Source organism: Anomaloglossus baeobatrachus, chromosome 5, assembly GCF_048569485.1.
Source record: "Anomaloglossus baeobatrachus isolate aAnoBae1 chromosome 5, aAnoBae1.hap1, whole genome shotgun sequence".
Classification (NCBI taxonomy): Eukaryota; Metazoa; Chordata; class Amphibia; order Anura; family Aromobatidae; genus Anomaloglossus; species Anomaloglossus baeobatrachus.
The window spans coordinates 513,010,159-513,031,553 of NC_134357.1; the positions used below are offsets into that span (position 1 = coordinate 513,010,159).

General features: G+C 45.3%; 1 long non-coding RNA gene across 1 annotated transcript; it reads left to right on the forward strand.

The window, feature by feature from the left end:
• The first annotated feature begins 1,863 nt into the window (after positions 1 to 1,863).
• Positions 1,864 to 4,064, forward strand: LOC142312029 (uncharacterized). Its single transcript, XR_012754326.1, has 3 exons — positions 1,864 to 1,951; positions 2,658 to 2,808; positions 2,928 to 4,064. It is a non-coding gene; the product is annotated as an uncharacterized LOC142312029 (long non-coding RNA).
• The last annotated feature ends 17,331 nt before the right edge of the window (positions 4,065 to 21,395 follow it).

Genomic DNA, 21,395 nt, shown 5'->3' on the forward strand with positions numbered 1-21,395 from the left:
CACATTCCCACCGAACAAAAACCAGCCGACCGAGGAACAAGACTCACTGCTGCATCCAAACTTGGCGACAACATGTGGCTGACACCTCCAAGTATCTTATACGAGGAGACCTGCGATAACTACGCCGGCAACAAGTACGAGCTGGTGGAACCAGAATCCGACAAGGAAATTTGACCGGTCGTCTCCGCTCGCTACACTTCAGTGACATCAGAACAGAAGTTGAGACCTCATCGCTTCGAGCGCTTCTCAAGTTGGTCATCTGAGGTACGAGCCGTAGCTCGTCTTATTCACATCGCTCACTGTTTCACCGACTACAAGTCTTCATCGTGCCACGGCTGGCACATGTGTGTGATTCGTCCAGCCATCGAACTCATGCTACTTTTACCAAAGGAGGACGTTACATGAACTAATTTTGTCGTTGGACACTGCCACGGCGGGGAGCGTACCTTTCCTTACCCCTGCTGTACGGAGACACAACTGTCCGTGTCCAATTGAACCTTGAACTTTTCCTTTGGATTAAAACTTTACCGTTGGATTATTGGGTTGGAGGAAGAGTTGGCATGTTTGCGGCTTCCCCAATCTGAAGATGGGTTCGTTGAACTTGGATTAATTTTTTACATTTTTCTACTTTTACATTTTTACGCAAGGACAATGCGTCATCAACCAAGCATGGACTTGAATTCAGTGCATTACTGTTGCGTTTTTTGTGTTTGTCTCTTTTCTCGTTACAGGTTTCGTGACATCGAGGGACAGGATCGACTCCTTACGTCGTAGAAGGACTTGTGAAATCATATGATTTCAGACGGGGAGTGTTGTGTCCCATGAATGGGAACAACCTGTTGTATATAATTCTTGCATTGCATATTTTTCCTCCTATCAGGAAATTCCTTATTATTACTAGGTAGATTAGACTGTATGAAGTTTGTCCCTATGTACCTCCCTTAGTTGGCTTCTGTATAGAAAGCTCCTCCCTTCTCCTTCAGTTTAGTCTAGGAACCATTGCTGAAGAGACATGTCTAAAACCCTGTACAGATTATTCCTTTTCATCTGCCTTTACTTTGTACTTAATACAAGATTCTAGAAGAAAACTACAGCGTTTCCGTTTGGGCTGAGTTAACACTATCTGTGGAAGCCGGTAGAGTGAGTAAAATCATACAGTTATCTAAGGGACTGATAATTAGAGCGGTTGGATTCATTGCTACCAGGAAGAGACAGAATATCATCCATTATCTATCCATCCATTGTTTATCTATCTATCTATCTATCTATCTATCCATCCATTATCTATCTATCTATCTAAGGCCTGCGCCACACATCCGTGTCTCCGGTACGTTTTTGGCATTTTTTACACGTACCGGAGACACGTGCTGATGTTGACACATTATTTGTAATATAAAAAGCCTCACGTCAGTGTTTGCGCACGGAGCGTGTGTCCGTTCCGTGCGTACGTATGAGCGTGCCGAAAAAGCGCTGACATGTCCGTTTTCCACCGGCATAACGTCCTCACGGATCCATTAAATCCTATGGGTCCGTGTTTACACGTACGTGATACGGATGGCCTCCGTATGCTATCCGTGTGGTCCGTGTCCGTGTTTTCATTAGAAAGGTTGTTACAATCTCAAATACTTTCAGGTGGCGTAGCTAACATATTTTTTTTGCACAAAACTAACTATGCATTTGCAGAAGGAGTGAGCAAGCAAGCAGTTGTAGTTCTGTGTATTGAAAGATATATTTTGAGCAAAATTTCGCCTACGAAATATAATAATGGCACCACGGGTGGACACGGAGAAACTGATAACAGCTGTCGAGACTCACCCACCATTATGGGATACACGTGTTGATGGTTACCATGACCGACTGACAGTTGACCGCCATTGGAATCAAGTAGCTGAGGAAGTGTACCCCAATAATGCATGGGCTAGATGTTCGCCTGCAAAGCGTGCTAAATATGGTAAGTTGTTGTATGTTTTTATATTTTTTTATTTAATATATATATTAGGATTTTTAAAATAATAACAAACTGTGAATGTGTTGTTATAGTTATGTTGTCTTTTAGTTAAAAAATCTTTGTGAAGAATTGGTATATGTCCTACTCTATATATTGAGTTCATGTTAAATTTTTAAAAAGGTAACCAAACATTTCATAACTGACAAAAATCAAAGTATACTTATTTTTGTAATCTGCCTTTGAATTCTTCATGAAGTTAATTAACTAACAGATTAAACTGTCATGTGTTTTTAATTTCCCTGTTTTATGAGTCTAAGTTTCGTATCACAATTTCAAATCATGTTTTTTTATTTTTAATATTTTTTTTTTATTTAGTTAAATGACATTTCAATATCATGACCTACATGAATAAAATAATATTTCTAGGACTTTTTTGCCAAATGTTATTGGACAAAAAAAAAAAAAGGAAATTTTTAATATATATGACAATTACTTCAAAGATAATTTAACAGAAATATTATTTTGTTATGTGTGAATGTCTAAAAATGGTTTTGAATGAAGAATATATTCCAAAAATTTTTGTCCTCAAAAGTATTTGGCCAACATGATTTGGTTAAATAGTATATTACATTTAGCAAACATTATTTTAATTAATGTGTGCAGATTTATGGTGAATGTTGCAAGTGACATATTTTTAAAAATTACACAGTTGACTTGGTGAAAAGGCGTTGGCGTTCTGCACGTGATCAGTACCGAAGGGAGTACAACCCTATACCATCCTCATCCAGCCAAGGCCGCAAACGCAGATATGTTTATTATCAACAAATAAGCTTCCTAGCACCCATCTTAGAAGTAACACAGTAAGTTTTTTTTTTTTTTTAAAAAAAAAAAAAAGGAAAAAAAAGTTTCATTTACTTCATGAAGATAATTGTACAAATATAAATGTTAAGATTGTAATATGTTGTCTCTTTTCTTATAGAACGGAGGATAATCTAGACGATTCAGATGATCAACCAACAGCTGGTCCCTCTGCTACAGCCACCTCAGCATCAGAACAAGAACCTGGCAGAGAAGACAGTGAAAATCCAGAGATTCAACAAGATGCAGCAACTGAATCACATGAGGGTGGGACAGAGAGTGCACAAACCAACACCCAAGCCTCATCAACACAACAAACAACCACACCAGCTACACAATCAACACAAACAAATGTACTTCCACGTTTTGCACCACAACCTCTACGTGCAAGAAGAATCCGCAGACCTGAGGAAATGAGATCCTTACCGGAAATAATTGACACACGCATTATTCACATAATGAACACTCTGATTCCTGAAACAGATGCCGAGCGCTTTTGTCGGTCTTTATCTTCTAGCCTAACCAAAATTCCATCCGATAGGCAGGAACGTGTACGTGCTGCTATGCTGACCCTACTTTCAGCTAGTCAGGCAGAACAGGAACCAGTGAGAGTATATGAGGCCATAGAAAATTGGCGTACCATTATGCAACAACATACAGTCCCAAACACAACAGACAATCAAAATACAATTTCAACACAAACAACAATGGCAACTGTAATAGTCAATAATCCAGTATTACAACAATCTGGTCAACCTTCAATTGCTTCAAGTACGTTATTCCCAACACCAATTAGACAAGGGTATGTTGCAACCAATACTGGTGCCTTAAGCACTGTACAAAGTGCAACCTCACAGCAACCCATCAACTATATGAATTTACAACCCACTCCAAGTACTAGTTACTTTACTCAACCCACAAATATTGGTGGTTTACCTAACTTGTTTCCTGGTTCAACATACCCACAATCATTCATGATGCCTCATTATCCAATCACAACTATGTTACCTACACCACACTTACAAACATCAGTCAACTATCCTCAAGGTCAACAACATACACACACACAATACCCAATTACCCATGTAGATCCACAGGTGTACTCAACATCAGGCAATGTGTTGGGACAAACAAGCATGCAACAGACTGTTCCACACAATACTGTAGTTAGTAATAGGAATGTTGTTCAGCAAACAACTGCTTCCATTCCTGAAAATACTATTTCTGAGGCCACACAAAACAACATACTCAGCAACACTCAGGTTACTTCACTAGAAGATCTTGTTGACTTATGATACACATTTTTGGTAATCTTGACATTCAAAAAAAAAATATGATGAATGAGTCAAAATTTCTAAAAAGAGGGATTTCCAAAAATGTGTCAACTCTGAGTTTAAAAAAAAAATAAAACATGTGTGATTATATTTAGTGACGGATCACATATATGTTTGATGGCATGGTTGTTTTTTTAGTTTTAGGAACACATTTGTACCCAACCAATTTGATGGTTAGATTACTTCTTATATTCTCAAAACACAGTTTACATTTATTATGTCTATGTCAATGTCCAACATGAGACCAACTTAATTGGTCGTCAATTGTACAACATTGTAACCAATGGACACATTTTTGAAAATTTACTCTTGTAAGTAAATTATATTTTTAATTTTCGAAAGAATACCATAAAAATTTTCATTTTGTAAAATTTAACAGAAGATGAACAATATGTTCATTTATTATTTTTATGTGACAAAAGAACAGCATTACTTTATGGATTAATATGCTTATTATTAATAAAAAAATATGTTTGTGAAAAAAACTATCATGTTTATTATTTAAATTTAAAAATAATATTGCATTTTTTCTATAGACGTTTAACATTATTAATGTTGTAAGTTTCAAATAACAAAAAAAACATGATAGTAACACAGAAATTTACAAAAACATACATACAACATTCAGAAATCCATGTTGTTAACATAAATGTCAGTTGATGATTAACGCATTTTCACTTTAATACAAGTAAGATTTAAGCTCTTAGATGTTTAGAAATAATTACACATTTTCGTATAAGAAAAAATAATAAATTGTTCTCTAAATAAATCCAAGACAATCTTAACATACATCACTATTATTGTTATCATCAAAACAATTAAAGTAATCAGTAAATAAATTTCTAATTTGTAAACCAGATGTCACGGAATTATGAGACATAGGTTCACCTGTTGGATTAACAACATGGTTTATCTGAAATTCATCATCCACATAAGTTCCTCCTTCATGTATCCGACAGAAATTGTGAAGCACTATGGTAGCCTTGAGGACAGATGTGACAAAGTTTGGGTGCAACTGAATAGTTGTCTGATAAATGAGCCATTTGTTAGCTAAAATACCAAATGCACACTCCACATAACGTCTTGCTTTAGTTAGCCGATTATTAAAGTACTGTTTCCTGTCATCAATGGATCTCCTTGGATATGGTCGCATAACATGTTTGGATAATGCAAATCCTGCATCTGCTACCATCACATATGGTGCCAACGGTCCAGATGTACCAGGTAGGGCAACTGGTGGGGGGATCAATAATGCATTTTCTTGCAGGCGTTGGGCTAATCTTGATGAACGGAAAATACGGGCATCTGAGGCACTACCATAGGCCCCAATGTCTGCATAAATAAAACGGTATTCTGTGTCAACCAATGCCAAAATAACAACGGAAAAAAACCTATGAAAATTGAAATAACGTGACCCAGAGTTTGGTGGCTTTTTAACTCTGAAATGCTTGCCATCCAAAGCTCCTATGCAGTTAGGAAAGTCAACAGAGTCCTTGAAGCCCTTAGAGATTTTCAACCAATCTTCTCTGTTTGGCTGAGGCATCATTTGTTCTTTTAAATGTTGCCATATCATGTCGCATGTGTGACGTACTATAACGGCAATGGTTGATCTCCCCAACAAAAAATCAAAATGTAAAGCACTAAAAGATTGACCAGTCGCCAAGAATCTATGAAAACAAGACAAACAATGATTTACAATTAACAACAATATGTTATTTCAAATTAAACCAATCAAAATAAAACACAAACATTGATTCTACACAGATATTAGATCAATAAAGATCAATTACACATTTCAATGTGAAAAATAACACATTTAAAAACAATTTAAAAAAAAAAAAATTATACCTCAGAGTCACCATGAATCTCTCCTCTGGGGAAATGGAAAGCCGCATCCAAGTGTCCTGATGTTGCAAATGAGGTCGTAAAATATTTAGTAAGTAATCAAAACTCTCAACTGACAAACGGCAGTATGAAAAAAACTTATCTGGGAAATTCCGTAACTCAAAAAATAAAGTATGGAAATGACCATGCATAGGTCGCATCATCATTAGTGGATGCACCCACAATCTGGTTCTTCTTACATTATCATAATGCAACATGTGCCGTCTAACGCCAAAACGACGAGATATAATCCAACATAAAAACACTAAGGCCTCCGTGGATAATGGCATTGCGACAATTTTTGTCTCAACACATAGGTGCTCCAAGGCAAAATACAAGCAGGAAACAGTTTATAGTTAACTTATATTTATGTCCTAATCACATACACCTATGTGTCATTTAATTCCAAGTAATCACCATTATCTCAATGTGTGAAACATGTTAAACACGCACAAAAAACGGACTGCACACGGAACACACACTGACGTATTTCACGCACACGAAAACGCACACACGTACACACGTATGACACACGATATGCATACGGACACTACACGGAGGGGAAAAACGGACTGCAAATACGGAACACGGACACAAAAAACGGACTACAGCAAACGTACGTTTTTTACACGTGAGTGTGGCAGAGGCCTAAGAAGAAGGAAATGACAAAACACATATATTTATTTATTTTTTTTCCATGTGCTTTATTGCATTGAAGGCATAAAAATACAGGTAACAACCCGCAGAAAAAACGCAGTAATAGGTGCGGCTTGCTACGTTTGTTTACCACAGGTGCGGTAATCTTTCAGAGGGTGCGGAATTTTCTAGAGCACACAGGGCCTTAGGCTGGAATCACACTTGCGAGTGTAAAATTGGACCGAGTCTCATGCTAGAAAGTTGGACAATTTTAGTTCACTTTTCATCAGTGTGCTGTCAGTGTGCAATCAGTTTTTACCCTCAGCAGCTGCTACTCATGTACTGTCATGTATAGGAGCATTTAGATTATTCTCTGCTACTTGCTAGAAATTTATTGAGAAAAACGGATGTTACTAGGATGGTCCGTGTGCTGTCCGTGTGACATCCGTTTTTTTTCACGCACCCATAGACTTCCATTGAAGAGACTCGTGTGAGAAACTCTCCAAAATGCAGCATGCTGCGATTATTTTCTCAGTCCGATTTGGATTGAGAAAAAAAATAGCAGATGGGAGCTGCCTCATTGATTAACATGGGTCCGAGTGCAATGCGAGAATTTCTCGCATTGCACTCCTGCGAGTTAATCGCAAGTGAGAAGCCGGTCTTAGGCTACTTTCACACATCAGTTTTCTGCATTCAGGCACAATCCTTTTTTTTCCTGATCCAAAGGATCCGGCAAAAAAATGTAAAACCGTATCCACCGGATCCGGTTTTTAACGGATCCGTTATGTCGGATGCGTACAAAACCGGATCCGGTGGATACGGTTTGCATCCGTTTTTGCATCCGGTTTTGTCCTTTTTTTTGAAGGATCAGCTTTTTTAATTAATTTGGTGCATGCGCAGTTTACAAAAACGGATCCGGTAGCCGCATCCATTTTTTACCGCATTGCGCCGGATCCAGCGTCCATAGGCTTTCATTGTAAAACACGCCGTATTGCGCCGGATCCAGCGCGATGCGTTTTTTTTGCCGGACAAAAAAACGTTGCAAGACACGTTGGCTCTGGCCGCCGCTTTGATAAATTTTGCCGCATCCGGAAAAAAACGGATGCAACGCAAAGCCATCAGGTACAATCCAGTTACAATGCAAGTCTATGGGGATAAACCGGACGCGGTACCGGATCCGGTTTACCCGTTTTTTTCCGGATTGTACCTGATGGCAAAAACCTGATGTGTGAAAGTAGCCTTATAGTGGAGGGAGTAAGTAACACCACGCCCACCAAACAAGCCGGTAATGCCCACAGGTCGTCCGCCACTGGGATTCGGCCACAACCACATATGGCTGCTCTGTGCTTGCAGGACTTGTGATGATGTCACATGGAGGGGAGGAGTCAGGGGTCACATGATCAGCTCCTCAGTGTATGCAGGGCTCTGCTGTGCTGGGTGTCATGGTGCTGGATGTCATGGTGCTGGATGAGGGGAAGTTTATATATGCAGTCAGGAGGGATTTACAGTGTGGTACCAGCAGAGCCGCATGTGTACAATGTGTGGAGCCGTGTGTATAAGGTGAGCAGAGGCGTCTGTGTACGATGTGTACGGAGCAGAGGCGTGTGTGTACGAGGTGTACGGAGCAGAGTTGTGTGTGTACGGAGCAGAGGCGTATGTGTACGAGGTGTACGGAGCAGAGGCGTATGTGTACGAGGTGTACGGAGCAGAGGCGTATGTGTACGAGGTGTACGGAGCAGAGGCGTGTGTGTACGAGGTGTACGGAGCAGAGACGTGTGTGTACGAGGTGTACGGAGCAGAGGCGTGTGTGTACGAGGTGTACGGAGCAGAGGCGTGTGTGTACGAGGTGTACGGAGCAGAGGCGTGTGTGTACGAGGTGTACGGAGCAGAGGCGTGTGTGTACGAGGTGTACGGAGCAGAGGCGTGTGTGTACGAGGTGTACGGAGCAGAGGCGTGTGTGTACGAGGTGTACGGAGCAGAGGCGTGTGTGTACGAGGTGTACGGAGCAGAGGCGTGTGTGTACGAGGTGTACGGAGCAGAGGCGTGTGTGTACGAGGTGTACGGAGCAGAGGCGTGTGTGTACGGAGCAGAGGCATGTGTGTACGGAGCAGAGGCGTATGTGTACGAGGTGTACGGAGCAGAGGCATGTGTGTACGGAGCAGAGGCGTATGTGTACGAGGTGTACGGAGAAGAGCTGTGTGTGTACGGAGAAGAGCTGTGTGTGTACGGAGAAGAGCTGTGTGTGTACGGAGAAGAGCTGTGTGTGTACGGAGCAGAGGCGTGGGTGTACGGAGCAGAGGCGTGTGTGTACGAGGTGTACGGAGCAGAGGCGTGTGTGTACGAAGTGTACGGAGCAGAGGCGTGTGTGTACGAAGTGTACGGAGCAGAGGCGTGTGTGTACGAAGTGTACGGAGCAGAGGCGTGTGTGTACGAAGTGTACGGAGCAGAGGCGTGTGTGTACGAAGTGTACGGAGCAGAGGCGTGTGTGTACGAAGTGTACGGAGCAGAGGCGTGTGTGTACGAAGTGTACGGAGCTGAGGCGTGTGTGTACGAGGTGTACGGAGCAGAGGCGTGTGTGTACGAGGTGTACGGAGCAGAGGCGTGTGTGTACGAGGTGTACGGAGCAGATGCGTGTGTGTACGAGGTGAACGGAGCAGAGGCGTGTGTGTACGAGGTGAACGGAGCAGAGGCGTGTGTGTACGAGGTGTACGGAGCAGAGGCGTGTGTGTACGAGGTGTACGGAGCAGAGGCGTGTGTGTACGAGGTGTACGGAGCAGAGGCGTGTGTGTACGAAGTGTACGGAGCAGAGGCGTGTGTGTACGAAGTGTACGGAGCAGAGGCGTGTGTGTACGAAGTGTACGGAGCAGAGGCATGTGTGTACGGAGCAGAGGCGTATGTGTACAAGGTGTACGGAGAAGAGCTGTGTTTGTACGGAGAAGAGCTGTGTGTGTACGGAGCAGAGGCGTGTGTGTACGAGGTGTACGGAGCAGAGGCGTGTGTGTACGAGGTGTACGGAGCAGAGGCGTGTGTGTACGAGGTGAACGGAGCAGAGGCGTGTGTGTACGAGGTGTACAGAGCAGAGGCGTGTGTGTACGAAGTGTACGGAGCAGAGGCGTGTGTGTACGAAGTGTACGGAGCAGAGGCGTGTGTGTACGAAGTGTACGGAGCAGAGGCGTGTGTGTACGAAGTGTACAGAGCAGAGGCGTGTGTGTACGAGGTGTACAAAGCAGAGGCGTGTGTGTACGAGGTGTACGGAGCAGAGGCGTGTGTGTACGAGGTGTACGGAGCAGAGGCGTGTGTGTACGAGGTGTACAAAGCAGACGCGTGTATGCGAGGTGTACGGAGCAGAGACGTGTGTGTACGAGGTGTATGGGGCAGAGGCGTGTGTGTACGAGGTGTATGGAGCAGAGGCGTGTGTGTACGAGGTGTATGGGGCAGAGGCGTGTGTGTACGAGGTGTACGGAGCAGACGCGTGTGTGTACGAGGTGTACGGAGCAGAGGCGTGTGTGTACGAGGTGTACGGAGCAGAGGCGTGTGTGTACGAGGTGTACAAAGCAGACGCGTGTATGCGAGGTGTACGGAGCAGAGACGTGTGTGTACGAGGTGTATGGGGCAGAGGCGTGTGTGTACGAGGTGTATGGAGCAGAGGCGTGTGTGTACGAGGTGTACGGAGCAGAGGAGTGTGTGTACGAGGTGTACGGAGCAGAGGAGTGTGTGTACGAGGTGTACGGAGCAGAGGCGTGGGTGTACGAGGTGTACGGAGCAGAGGCGTGTGTGTACGAGGTGTACGGAGCAGAGGCGTGTGTGTACGAGGTGTACGGAGCAGAGGCGTGTGTGTACGAGGTGTACGGAGCAGAGGCGTGTGTGTACGAGGTGTACGGAGCAGAGGCGTGTGTGTACGAGGTGTACGGAGCAGACGCGTGTATGCGAGGTGTACGGAGCAGAGGCATGTGTGTCGAGGTGTACGGAGCAGAGGCGTGTGTGTACGGAGCAGAGGCATGTGTGTACGGAGCAGAGGCATATGTGTACAAGGTGTACGGAGCAGAGGCGTGTGTGTACGAGGTGTACGGAGCAGAGGCGTGTGTGTACGAGGTGTACGGAGCAGAGGCATGTGTGTACGGAGCAGAGGCGTATGTGTACGAGGTGTACGGAGAAGAGCTGTGTGTGTACGGAGAAGAGCTGTGTGTGTACGGAGCAGAGGCGTGTGTGTACGAGGTGTACGGAGCAGAGGCGTGTGTGTACGAGGTGTACGGAGCAGAGGCGTGTATGTACGAGGTGAACGGAGCAGAGGCGTGTGTGTACGAGGTGTACAGAGCAGAGGCGTGTGTGTACGAAGTGTACGGAGCAGAGGCGTGTGTGTACGAAGTGTACGGAGCAGAGGCGTGTGTGTACGAAGTGTACAGAGCAGAGGCATGTGTGTACGAGGTGTACAGAGCAGAGGCTTGTGTGTACGAGGTGTACAGAGCAGAGGCATGTGTGTACGAGGTGCACAGAGCAGAGCCGTGTGTGTACGAGGTGTACAGAGCAGAGCCGTGTATGTGTAGCGCCCCTGAGCTACTCAGGGCACTACAGGGAACTGCATCCTTAAGGGTATACAGGATTTACCCCCGGGACCTGGAACACCAGTGCCAGCAACAACAACACACAACAAAATCCTAGTTGCCACTCCTTACCAGGGGCAATTGGTTAGGCCGGTTTCACACATCAGTTTTTTGGCATCAGGCACAATCCGGCTTGTGCCTGATGCAACGGATCCATCACAGATTGTGTAATAACCGATGCAACGAATCCAGCAAAAACGGATTTATTTTTTTTTTCATGCCGAGAGAGAGATCCTATCACCACCGCACACACCCCGGCACTACCGCCCCAATCATCATCGCACACACCCCGGCACTACCACCCCCATCATCACCGCGCACATCACGGCACTACCGCCCCCATCATCACCGCACACACCACGACACTACCACCCCCATCATCACCGCACACACACCAGCACTACCGCACCCATCATCACTGCACACACCCCGGCACTACCGCCCCCATTATCACCGCACACACACCGCCACTACCTAAGTGACGTCACCACTAACAAAGCGACTCACTTCAGTTGCTGCGTGGAGCTCACAGGAACGACAGTGTTCTACTGCCCCTCCTGTCAGCTTCCGATGTAGCAGAGCTGAAAGCATCGTGGGACCTCGAGTGGATTACGTCGGACCGGGAGGGGTATTTGGGGGTTAATAAAACGGGGAAAGAGGGTGATTTTTGCCTTTTATTTCAAATAAAGCATTTTTTGGTGTTTGTATTTATTTACTTTCACTATAGATTAATCATGGGGGGTGTCTCATAGACGCCTGTCATGATTAACCTTGGACTTAGTCGCATCTATGGGCTGCCATTAACTACTTATTACTCCGATTGCCACCGTACCAGGGCAATTTGGGATGAGCCGGGTAGAGTCTGATGGATGCGGCAATTCTGGGCGGCTGCTGGCTGAGATTTTTAGGCTGGGGGCTCCCCATAACGTGGGGCTCCCCATCCTGAGAATACCAGCCTTCAGCCGTGTGGCTTTACCGTGGCTATATCAAAATTGGGGGGACCTCACGTCGTTTTTTTAAAATTATTTATTTATTTTACTTTACTATATAGACCGGCCCACCGGTGGCTGTGATTGGTTGCAGTGAAACAGCTGTCACTCAGCGTGGGGGCGTGTCTGACTGTAACCAATCATAGGCGTTGGTGGACGGGGGAAGCGGGGAATACGAGATGGAATAATGAGCGTCCGGCATTTTCAAAAGAGGAAAAGCCGCCAGAGCAGTGTGACAGCTGTGCAGCTCCGTGTCCGTGATCGGTGAGTATAAAGGAGGGAGGGAGAGACCGACAGAGAGAAACCGACCGACAGAGAGAGAGACCGACGGACCCACCGACAGAGAGACAGACTATTTACACAACGTCTGGGCATGCCCAGAAACAAAAAACGTAAACCGGCACTGGTTTCCGGCATATGACGGATGACGCCAAATCCGGCGCCCATAGGCTTCCATTAGAAAAAATAGCCGTACAGCGCGATCCGTTTTTTCGCTGGAGACAAAAAAGTTCCCTTCAAAGTTCCATCCAGCCACCAGACAAGCAAATGTTGCCGGATCCGGCGAAAGCTGGATGGAACGCAAGGCCATCCGGCACAATCCGGCGATAATAGAAGTCTATGAGGGAAAAAACGCATTCAGCAGCAACAGACGCCGGATGCGTTTTTTCATGTTTTTGCCGGATTGTGCCTGTTGGCAAAAAACTGATGTGTGAAACCAGCCTTAGTCAGACAAGGGGATGGCCACCTAGAGGGCGGAGCCAGACCAGAAGAACTAGACCACCTTGTGGGAGGGGACAGAAGGCAGTTCAGTAAGGAGAGTGAAAGTGTAGAGAAGTGCCTCGAGCTGCGTCGTGTAACGGTGACCCGGGGGCACAAAAGACTGGTCACAAGGGCAGGTACACCCGAGTACTGCTGGAACCAGAGCACGCATGGGGTACAGGGCCCTAGCTCAGGCGACCGTTTCAGACGGCCTGGCAATTACTTGCAGAGTGAGGGGACCTTCACGGACCGCACTGACCTACAGATCTGGGGGCATCAGCAGTAAAGCAAGGATCTGGGTTCGGGACACAGACCAGCCCTACAGGGTCCACACTGCCCGCCGTATGTACAAAGAGGCTGCTAACACTAAAAATGGACAGTCGGGCCCCAAACCGCTTCATGATACGGGTACCCAACCACACTGAGAGTGCCGGGGACAGAGCAACCGAGTAATCAACTGGCACTGGAAATACAGGGACCTGAACCAGCCGTCCAAAGTTCAAGAGTAAAGCGGGCTTTACACTCATCGACATCGCTAACGAGATGTCGTTGGGGTCACGGAATTTGTAACGCACATCTAGCCTCGTTAGCGACGTTGTTGCGTGTGAAACGCAAGAACGACCGTTAACGATCAAAATTACTTACCTAATCGTTGATCGTTGACACGTCGTTTCTTTTCCGAATATCATTGCTGTTGCAGGACGCAGGTTGTTCGTCGTTCCTGGGGCAGCACAAATCGCTATGTGTGACACCACAGGAACAAGGAACTACATCGTACCTGCGGCCGACCGCAATGAGGAAGGAAGGAGGTGGCCTTAAGTAGAGACTGTTAAATACAACCCCCGGTGTGGCCTCCCTTATTACTTCATCATACATTGTGAGGGTAACCTGGGCTATAGATTGTTTGTTCAAATGTAATAAGATTATCTGTGTAAATAATCAAAATATAGATGTCACTGCATAAATATCTGTGTGTCTATATGACAATCTCACAGACGCCATAATATGATTCTAAGTTGTATGTTCAAGAGGGGGTTAACCAGGGAGAGTGTACAAATGTACAAACAATGAACAGTGAAGGTCTTCATAGTGAAAGTCTTATCAGTGATTTAACACAACGGAGGAATGTGTTATATGTGGGATGAAATGTGTGTTTCTCTGTTTCTTCGCATCTCCCTGAACGTCCCTATATGTCTTCGATATGAGAAAAGACAGATTTTGATACTTTTTACATGTTTGAAGGTTGAAATGTAATACTAATATCTGATCTATTCAATACACGGGTCAGTCGCCTATACTGGCTCAAAGATTGAACAGTTTCTGTGGTCATTGTTTTCTGAGTCATTTATTATATCTGTACAGATAGCTAATTTGTACCCGTGCCTCTGGTGCCCTGAACAAAGACTCCATTAGCAGTCTTACCTAAATTTCTCCCTTGACAGTTGGCGCATCAACATGGAGCCCCTCAAAGGACGCACTGCCAACCTGGAAATACCTATTGTTTGGACGTCACGGACTGAGACCTCCCTCCACTCCAATTAGGCTGATCACCTCCAGCCCTGAGGTGTGGATCGAGAGTGTCACATGGGATCCAGAGGACGGTTGTTAGGGCAGGAAAGACGGTGGTGGCTGGATATAGCTAGTTAGACTGATGCGGTCTGTAGTTAAAGACGCGGGGGGTTTCCGTGACTGAAGATAGGGAGCTAGGACACTTAAATTTGGTACAGTTGACCAAGTCCGGAGGCCGGGACTTATTTGTATGTGCACATACATTTTTTTGAACGACCTCCTCCGTGACATGGAATATTTTCACGTCACCGAAGATAGGGAGTTAGAACAATAAAAAATATTGGTTCAGCTGATCAAGTCCGGAGGGGATACATTTTGTACCCCTCCTCTGTGACACGGGATACCCTTATTACTATGTAGCTGAGAAGTTGCCAGCTAGTATAGAGGTGTGGCCTTAAGTACTGGCCGGACTGTAACGCACACCGCATAGTCATAAATTAGTGTAATCCAAACACCAACAAGATAGCAAAAATGTTCAGACGGAGGAAACAGAAAGCTGAAAGGCCTGAAGGTTACAAGAGATTGTTGCTTGATGTGAAGTTGTTTGGCAGAGTAGCGCAGATATTGCTATCAGAAGGATACAATGAGGTCAAACATGAAGATGAGCAAGGGGATGTTGTGTTTTACTATATGTTACCCAAGTCTGAGAATGGTTTTAGGGACACTCGGGAAGGTTGTTTTGTTGCTACTTCGCAGCCTGATCGTGGACAAGCCCCGGAGCTACCCACAGATGTTACGGATCCCTTAACTCTTTCTGTACTGCCCACACTGGCCTTAAGGGGGCAGTACATCGCGTTGGGGTCACGGAATTCGTGACGCACATCCGGCCTCATCGTTGCGTGTGAAACATACGAACGACCGCTAACGATCAAAATTACTCACCTAATCGTTGATCGTTGACACGTCGTTCTAATCCCAAATATCGTTGCTGTTGCAGGACGCAGGTTGTTCGTCCTTCCTGAAGCAGCACACATCGCTACGTGTGACACCCCAGGAATGAGGAACAACACCTTACCTGCATCCTCTGGCAACGAGGTGGGTGTCACTTTCTTTCGGCTGCTCTCTGCCCCTCCGCTTCTATTGGACGGCTGCAGTGTGACATCGCTGTGATGCCGCATGAACCACCCCCTTAGAAAGAAGGCAGTTGGTCGGTCACAACGACGTCGCTAGGCAGGTAAGTCTGCATGACGGGTCCTAGCGATGTTGTGCGCCACGGGCAGCGAATTGCCTGTGACACACAACCGACAGGGCGGGTGCTTTCACCAGCGACATTGCTAGCGATGTCGCTGCGTGTAAAGCAGCCCTTAGTTCCCTTTGTTCCAGCACCCACCTCACAGTTAGTAGAGCCACCCCCACAACTCTCACATTGACCCTGCCCACTCCTGTCTCTATCTATCCAGAAGTACCAATTGAGAAACTGCCCCCATACGACCAAGCCAGCTGCACATGTTACCAGTGTGGCTACCAAAACACAGACTGCAGAGATGGTTGTAATAATTGTGCAGCTCACCGCCCACACCTAAGTCATGGTCATAAGCCTGTCCCAATCCTCTCTGTTTTAACTCCGGAAGGCGGTTACTATGTGCCTCCTCTACATCAGAGAACAACCGAACAGACTCAGGAGCTGTTATCCACACCCATACCCCTGGTCCCTCGCATATCTGCAATGCCGTCTCTCCCCCGACCAGCCAGTCTGATGCCACACTCCTCAGTTACTAATCCCCTCCCCTTGGATCACCCTCCTTTCTCTAGGACACACAGTGAGCCTTACTCCAAACCTGATAAGGAACAGCCCTCACCCTTACCCCACCCAGTCAGCGGCATTAATCCACCACCTGCAAGATCCCGAAATTAACCCTATGCTATTTTATAGGGAAATGCTACAGGTCCACCAGTTGTATTCAGCTGCTCAGAAGGACCTTGTTAATCTCACCAAGGTAAAAGCATTAGACAGTTTAACCATCCCCTTTATTGAAGGTCTGCAAACAGACCTTAAGGACATGGTGATGTCCACTCGACCCGAGATCATAAATCTTCCTGCCAAAGATGCTATCCTGGTTAATAAAAGTTTTCAGAAAAGCCTGGTAAAGCATCCAGCCCGAAATCTAAAAAGAATGCCCCAGCATTGGTGTATACTAACGCACCAGCGCAGCTCTTACCACAGCCCATGCCCCAACAGGGTCTAAACCCTGTATATGTACCTCCAAACCAACAGTGGCAGCAAGAATACTGCCCTATGCAGCAGCAGCCACAGTTCTTTCAGCCACAGCGTATTCAACAGCAACCAAACCCTATTGTGAATCCGCACCAGTCCAACAGTAGATCCATTCAGCGTTGTGGCAACTATCAACAAACCCATGAAAGTCCTATACTAGACCAAGGAAATCAGTGAGTGGCTCCACTCATAAATAGCACAAAACCTACAAGAATCATGAGTGAAAAAGCCAAATGACTAAAAAATATAAATCTTTATTAGAACAATTAATTTCAAAACATACACGCATAAAAACATGAGGTCACTAACAGGTAACCGCAGGTGATCAAGAAAACATTATTATAAAAAAGCATAATGCAAGAAAATGGTATGTGTGAAGAAGACTGTGTGTCAAAAAGGCCTAAAAACAGAGGCTGAAGAGGAACTTCATGTGAAAAAATAATTCAGAGAGTTGCTATCTTTGTTTCTGAGGGTTAAGGGTGCTTTACACGTTGCGACATCGCTAGCGATCTCGTTAGCAATGTGACGTGCCAGATTGCAGATAAGATCTGCCAAGATCGCACATAGGTCATTTTTTTCAGCGCCGGTCACATGTGCGATCTCGGCAAATCGTTTGGCATGTTACATCGTTAACGAGATCGCTAGTGATGTCGCAGCATGTAAAGCACCCTTTACTTCATGTTACATCCTTGTCTACTTGTTTATGGACACGCATTGTTTACTACCATCTAAAGAAAAATATATGTATGGTTGTTCTCTTGAACAGTTGCCATTATCTTATATGAATTATTTTTTCACATGAAGTTCCTCTTCAGCCTTTGTTTTTAGGCCTTTTTGACACACAGTCTTCTTCACACATACCATTTTCTTGCATTATGCTTTTTATAATAACTTTTTCTTGATCACCTGCGGTTACCTCTTAGTGACCTCATGTTTTTTGCATGTATGTTTTTAAATGAATTGTTCTAATAATGATTTATATTTTTTAGTCATTTGGCTCTATCAACAAACCCAACGAAGCCAGTATTTCATCTGTTAGCGTTGTGGCCAGCCCGGTCACCTCCAAAGAGAGTGTCATTCCCCCCAATCCCAGTGTTTGGCCGGGTACCCTCAAAACCATAACCAAAACCTGCAGTACATAAATCCACAATAAAGGTGTGGCCAACCAGATTCTGCCGTGATGGTCAGTTCAAACCAGGGGTTTTCTACATCTGTAATTTTAGATGTCGCAGGGGCCCCTATTAAATTCATGGTGGACACTGGGGTGGCCAATTCTATTGTTACAATATCTGATATTCCACCTGATCACACCCTGACCCTTTCTGATGATGTCCTTACCCTGGTGGACGTAGATGGATTACCCACTACACATATTCTGACTATTCCTCTACCGGTAGGACCTTTCCCAGAAATTTACAACCAGTTTGTGTTGTCAAACAACCTGTCCAGTCAATTTACTAAAATATGATTTGTTGAATAAATTAACGGCCGCCATGAATTATGATGGAGAAGGAGGTATTACTCTCACCCTGACTAAACTAAAATTCCCAGAAGGGTGTGAGGAGACTTTCCTCCTACGGGCACTCCCCACTGTGATGCCCTCTATGCCATGTGCAAAAAAAAAAAAACTATGGTCAAAAGGGCCTGATGATGTGAGTAAATTCTCTGTAGATCCAGTAATGGTCCACCTGAAGCCAGGTGTGCCTTTTCCCAGTGTATCACAGTATACCTTGAAATCAGCCCAAGAATCAGATCTCCAAGGCCAAATTGTGAATTTTGCCAAATTGGTACATAAAAAAACAAAAACAAAAAATAAAGGGGGGAAGAAGATGTCTATTATATTTTTCCAGCAGTAAAGGGCGCAGCAGACATATTGGATAGGCTTTAAAGCTGGCCTTTCTTTTGCAACAGTCATGTTTACTGGACTACTATGAAATATGTCTGTTATAAGAATGATCTAATGCATATTTTTTTAGTTTTGTTTTTATAGATGGAACAAGATGCTGGTCAATTCTATACTGGACATGCTACGGTTTACACAACATGAGGTAATCTAAATTTGAACCACTCCCTCCCCTCTTATCGGTACAAGAGGAAGTGTTGTATTAATGCCCTGTCTAGATGGGTAGAACAGAAGTAGGTAAGATGGTCAAAATGTGTATGTAGGATGTAGATCTTTTCTGTTGTCAAATGAGCTAGGTATGCTGAAGATAAAGTCTAGATCTGAGCTGACGGAATCGGATGGCGATCCCCGCACAGGTGCAGCTGACCAAGAAGCAGTGAACAGGCCTAGAGTTGAGGAGTCCTTTACCAATGCAGATGGACCATACATCGGTGGCACCTGTCACGTCAGTGACTTCTGTCACTCCTTTTGTTCTTAAATCCCTACAGGAACGACACTTTAGCTTGGCTCCTGCACACATTGCCGGTTTACTGGATTCTGTGACCCTCCTGGATTTATAATCTGCATCTAGTGACAGCTAGAAGACCTCTGGCTGATGTGAGATACCGAGTGGAAACCTCAGCTGAACGGGAGGAAGAGCAGAAACGCTGGTGCTACTCACCCTGTGAAGGCCTGGTCTCCTGGAAAGCACACGTGGAGGAGGGAAAGTCCTGGAGTGTAATTGTGGTGAGCAGAGCCCCTGCAGAGAACGATACAATACATCTGAGGAGGGGGGCGAGCGGGTGCCCTGAGTGCAGCAGTGAGGAGTGACAGTTCTGATTCCTTGGAGGCCCTGACATTGCCTCGTAGAGGTATATAGTGGGGACATTCTGGTTCCCTTCCCCCAGACACAGGAGTGGAGAAGAGGGAGGGGGACAGTGCCTCAGAGAAGTTACTCAGAGCCCGCCTTTTTTTATATTTACAACTCATCGCTCCATGTGTACCACTCTATCGCCACCTGGTGGTTACTGTGACATTAGCCTGCTGCAAGGGGAGCACGGGAGGGAGATGTGAAAGTCATGTGCGTCCCTGCATAATGTCTGCATAGAGGGGGAGGCCTGCCCTACCGTCCGTATAGAGGACATAAGTAGACAGCTACAATTTTAATAGTATCATACCAATAAGCAATATTGGAAGGAGACATTATACTCTACACTGTCTGGGTGACGACCTGGCTGGGCTGAGGAGGAGAGGAGGACCAGGCTTGTCATACAGACTAAGAAGGGGACAGCCATTTGTGACCCCCTTAGACAAGTTTCTTACTAAGAGAGACTGTGCTGTGGAAGATCCTATGCCACCAAAGTCACAAAGACAATCAACCCATAAAGGCAGTCAGGTGAAAAATAAAACAGCGTGGGCAGATCCATTGGATATGGACTTAGACTCTACGCCCTCGCTGTCTGCTCTGGTGTCTCAACAGGAGGACAGGGGAGGGTCACGTGACTCCCCATCAGAGACTGAGTCAGGAGATCTGGAGCTTCACTCTGACCATAAAAACTTGAAAAACTATCTGGATCTTCTTCCTACCAAAGAGGACTTTAAATCCCTGATCTCAGAAGTGAAAGAAGCCTGTAGGTCAGAAATTAACTCAATTCGCCAGGATGTTAAGCTATTAGTAGATAGGGTGGACTCTGTGGAAAGGGATCACGATGTCACTAGACAATATATTATAAAACTTCAGAAAAATGTGACTTCCTATGCTCAAGCTTTGAGTGACACTAACAAACACCTGGAAGACCTGGACAACAGAGGACGCCGTAATAATATCCGAGTGAGGGGTATCCCGGAGGCCATGGGCAATGAGGATGTCCATGCCATACTTGAAACTATATTCAACACTGTGCTGGAACGCCCTGCAACTCATAGGATGAAATTGGACAGAGCACATAGAGCATTACGCCCTAGGGGGCTCCAAAATCTTTCCCGTGATATTATATGTTGTGCTCATGACTTCCAACTGAAAGAGTCCATCATGGCTAAAGCTCGCACCATGGAGAGAATTGAATATCAAGGGACTCGGATCCAATTATTTCCTGACCTATCTTGGATTACCCTACAGAAAAGGAGACACCTACAGCCTCTTCTTTCTTCTTTAAAGGACAGAGGCATCCGGTATCGATGGGGGTTTCCGTTTGCTCTCATAGCTTCCAAAGATGGTCATACTGCTGTGCTGCGTTCTACCCGGGATCTTCCGACCTTCTGCACCGACCTGGGAATCTCTCCTCCTTCCCTGGCAGACTGGGACTTAGAGATACCAACCAACCCACCCCGTCCGGTCTGGCAACAGGTGGATTCCAGGGGGGATCCCCCTCATCCCGGTCTAAGGCAAGACCGATTCCAAGTTGACACAACTGTTTTCTAGGCACTGGAGCCCTCTGTCTGAAACTTTGGTTTTGAACTGCAGCCCCTTTGGGGGTAGTGGGAAGTGTGCTCCATGCCCTCCCTTGTTCATTCTCGGGTCTCTGAATTGCCCTCTTTTTTTATAATTAGCTGTTCACATTCTCGTTATTAGTATATCTTGTTTATGATTCCTCATAATATTTGCATTGATTCGCTGTTAGGACGGTGGGAATTGACTAGTCCCATCTCTGTTATTTTGAATTTATTTTCTGGCACTAGCTGTGGTTGCAAAGTGTCCATAGCTGCCAACCCCCTTATAG